This window comes from Macrotis lagotis, chromosome 5 (genome assembly GCF_037893015.1).
Source record: "Macrotis lagotis isolate mMagLag1 chromosome 5, bilby.v1.9.chrom.fasta, whole genome shotgun sequence".
In the NCBI taxonomy this organism is placed as follows: domain Eukaryota; kingdom Metazoa; phylum Chordata; class Mammalia; order Peramelemorphia; family Peramelidae; genus Macrotis; species Macrotis lagotis.
Genome location: NC_133662.1, coordinates 54,153,208 through 54,158,063, shown reverse-complemented (window position 1 = coordinate 54,158,063; position 4,856 = coordinate 54,153,208).

The following is a 4,856-nucleotide window of genomic DNA, read 5'->3' as shown; positions in this document are numbered from 1 at the left end:
TGTTATTCAAAAACCAAAATAGTTAAGAGAGGTTCATCACTAGTTTGACTGAGTTGAAATTTTCAGACATTAATTCTTGACATCTATTTAAGTTGTAAAGAGATTATAATCTATGTTGGGAGCATGAGGGAGTACCTTCGCCAATGAAACCACGCATCTTTCAAGTATAAAAGTATATAAATGATGAAATTATAAAATACAATAAAAATGAATTCTAAATATAAAGACCATGTTTATATGTTTTCCTTATGGACTGAAATGGTTGAGGTTTTAATTTGTTAAAAATTTTCTTAATGATAAGAAGTGGAAAAGAGCAGAGGAATTCTGTGAATAGAGAAAAATAAATAAACATTTATGAACTAAGTTGAATTTAGAGTCGTAGATTTATACACTTAAATTAATAATAAGTATGATACATGTTACTGAAAAGTTCTTTTACATTTCCTGTCCTATGTAGCTTTTACAAGGTATGCCATTAATAAAATGTCAGAGTTTGAAGGAAACTTGAAGTTCGAGTGAAACTTCCACATTTTAGTGGTTGGTTAGTTTATTTCATTCATTTATTCATGTTGCTTATTTACTCATATAGTCATCAATTAATTTATTGATTTATTTACTTATTCATTTGCTTATTACTTTATTTGCTGGATCTATGGATTTTTGGGGGGAAAGAGAATTCCTTAAAACCCACCTAGATCTCTCCTCTGAGAATTATTATATTAGAGAGATGACCCAGGTACTGAGAAGCTAAATTATGTAAGATTAAGGATTATAGATCTAGACCTGGAAGGGACTTAAGGGGTTTTCTAATCTAACTCAGATGAAAATCTGAGTATTTAAGTGCCTTGGCTGAGACATATGAGAAGTGCCATCATTTGAATACTGAGCCTTAAATCAGGAAGACCTGAGTTCAAACCCAGATTTAGATATTTAATATTTGTGTGACCCTAGGCAAGTCACTTCCCTTTAGTTTTTTCAACTGCAAAATGGGGATTACAGCATCTACCTCTCAGGGCTTGTTGTATAAATAAAAACAGATACTTGTTTAAAAAAAAAGAATGGGGGGCTTAGCACACTATTTGACACATAATAGTCTCTATATAAATGTAATTCCTCTCTTTTCCCCCTTTCCAGCTTCTATAATTACACAAATAGTAAATGTCAAGGGTAGAACTTGAACCTAGCTCTTCTGACTCTATGATCTTCTCAGGATCCATCAAAATTCACCAATTTTAAATAATTCACAAATAAACCTATTGAAACTCAGGGAAGTTACATGTGTGTCAGGGTCATAAACATCAACAGTGGCAGAGTAAAGAACGGACAATCAAGCTTTCAATTATTTTCTCTATTACACCCTATTGGTTTCAATAATTTCAGTGAAATAAAATATAATGAAATATGTAAGATGAAGATTGGTAAACCCAGAACCTTTTTTTTAATTTTAAAATTTTGAAGGTCAATTTTCATTTATGAATTTAGCTTGGTAATACCTTTGACTGAAAACAAATATAAATAACTTTCAAGTGAAGTTTTAATCAAATATTGAATTTTTGCTGGTTTCTATTCTATATAAATGAATCACTGTTCTTCATAAGTAGCATACTATGAAGACTGAATATATAGAAAAACGTTTAGAATTATAATAAAGTAAAACTTACAGTAAAATTAATTGTCCATATCTAATCATGTATTTCTATAAAATTATATTATTTTAGATAATCATTAACTATATAGAACAATAATTAATATTTTGTATGAAGTTTTTTAAAATAGTTTTTTCCTACCTTGCTAGCTGAGGGTGGAGCTCAGACACATGGAATTTTATGACCTACAATTATCTCTTAGAGATCCACTATTTCTAGTTCTATAATATGAGTCTAACTTAATGGATAATTTCATCAACCAAAATCCTAAATATAGACCCTTGTTTTTTAAGAATATTTTTCTATACATAGAAGTCTTTGGATAATCAAACAATGAAAACTTTATTTTAATAACACATACAGGAATAATCCATCTCCATAGATGAATATACCAGAATTTGTACATCTTCTGCACTAGTAAATATGAATTAAAAGATAACTATGAATCTGAAAATTGACTTATTTTAGAAGATGAAACTGTTGAAAATATTTCTCTCACCAATTTTCCTTTATAGTCACCACTCATATATCTACTTGTCAGTTGTTACAACTTACTCTCACACTTCAATGCCATATTCCCAAGATTATTCCTTTTTACATCAACTGAAATAATTATATGCATATTGCATCATGGACTTAATTTTAAGGGTCTATATTGAGTCATATAATGACTTCAAGAACACCTAAAACAGATGACAAAGACCAACTATTTTATGTTTTTAGCCAGTGTAAAATAAATAATTCATGAGTTAAATATAAATCAATAATTTATGGGTGCTTTGATAATAAGCTAAATCTGCTTTTATTGAGATGAATTTTCTTGTTAGAAAGCTTGACAGATCACAATCCTCCTAGCTTTAAATAAAACAGGCAAAAAATTAAAAAAAAACCCTTATATCATAACAAATTTTAACTCAGACAAATTAGATCAGTCCTTTTTCTCCTTAGATGACAAAACATCGGGGCAGCTAGGTGGTGCAGTGGATAGAGCACCAGCCCTGGAGTCAAGAGTACCTGAGTTCAAATCTGTCCTCAGACACTTAATAATTACCTAGCTGTGTGGTCTTGGGCAAGCCACTTAACCCCATTTGCCTTGTCAAAACCTAAAAAAATAAAAAAAATAGAAAATAGAAAACAAAACATCCTAGCATACCTCTGATCTATTTAGAAATGCAGTTGGTTTTCCCTATGCACAATGAAAATAAGTCCTTGTAATACTATTGATAATAGACAAAATAGTAATTGTAATAGTTGATATTTCCATAACCCTTAAGGAGGTTGGAGGTATATATATATATATATATATATATATATATATATATATATATATATATATTATTTAATTTGATCGATACAAAACCACTGTGAGGCAAATGCTTCAGTTATTTTTACCGTAATTTTATGGCAAAGACTTGCCTTGGTTCACATGGCTAATAAGTACCTGAAGTTTCCTGACTATAATAAGTCTAACCTTCTTACTGAAGATTTCCATTTGGGAAAATGCTTGGCCAGAGTGACAAATTCATAGCTTGAAGAATTCTTTTGTCACATAGTTGTTTATTTGTCATTCTGCAAAAAGTCCATACACAAATCCATTTTGAGGCATAAGAAAAGTCATTCTTTTCATGTAGTCTATCATTCATGAAATCAGACTTATTTTAATTTATTAAAAGAGATACAGCTTCAAGTCAAGAAATAGCCTTTGAAGAATTAAAGTTGAGTATGACCAACAGGTAAATGGAGAGAATCATGGTGAATTGTATTGCCAAGGCATGTAACAACAAAGAATTACACTAGAGAAGTGACCTAAAAATTGTTATCAAACAGGACAATTAGATAAAAATGTAGACCAAGCAACAGAGGAAAAACTGGTGGACAGGTCTTGTCCTCAATTGCCATCTAACTGATGTCAACAGAACTATGTGAATATTCTTAGTTTGGATGTCCACTTTTGTAGGGAATGAGAGGACAAGGACAGATTATGAACAGAGCACCTACATTGATATCAAAGGACTGACGCCTAGAACTGCAAATGTCTTAGTTTCTTTTCTGGTAAGATGAGGAGTTAAAAGTTATCACCTCATTTAAGATTTTCTAAATGATTTATTAGATAAATCAAACATAGAGGGACATTCATTTCAGAACTGCAAAACAATTGTCGTTATCCAGCCATTCACTCTTGTCCCACTACACAAGACTCCATGGAGCACAGCATTTTAAACCCCTTTTAATGAGACTGATTTTTGCTTTTACTTTGAGATGAGGACCACTACTCCAGATGTTTTTTTTTTTTATTTCAGCTGAGGCATAACATAGTTTGCTGCAGCCTTTTACCTTTGCCCTGCGTAGATACCCTGTTTCTCTCTGCTTCAGATGTGTTTCTTGTAAATAGCCTATTGTAGGATTCTGGTTTTTAATCCATTCTTCTATCTGCTTCATTTTATATGATAGTTCATCCCATTCACATTTACAGTTAAGATTACTAATTCTGTACTTCCCTCTGTGCTATCTTTCCTTTTTTAAAATCTTTTTAAAAATTTTATTTATTTAAGGCAATGCAGTTAAGTGATACTGTCTTTCTCCATTTATAATTTTTCTCATTCATTTTCTCTTATTCCTCCTCACCAAAACTTTACTACCTTTCCCCTTTGACTTCTCATTTAAAAATTTAACATTCAGTTTATTTTCACTTATACCTTCTCTTCACTTATACTTTCTCTTCACAGTCCCTTCTTCCTTTTTCTTTTCCTTTCCCAGTTCCTCCTTCCCTGTAGATTAAGTTACATTTTTAAACCCAATGGGAATGTATCCTGTGTTTCCTCACTGGGCTAAATCTTTTAAATAGAATTTACTCAGAATTCACATTCTCCTTTCTTTCCCTCTAAAATTGTAAATCTTTGTGCCTCTTCCCTTGATGTTATTTATCATTCTAATATTATTAACAGTATCATCAAACACAGTTTGATAATTTGATTGCTTGATAAACTCAAATTGTTATCAATATATCACCACAGATTTTTTTATTTGATTGTTTGATAAGCAGCATTGACTCAAACTGCATCAAATTATAATTATAATCATTTTTTATTTTACCCCTTTTTCAGGTATCTTTCAAGTACTCACAATCCACTTCAGGAGCCAAAGTACCATCGAAAGCCATATCATTTCTTGAATTATTTGTGCTTCTCCCCCCCAAGGCGTATTTTCTTT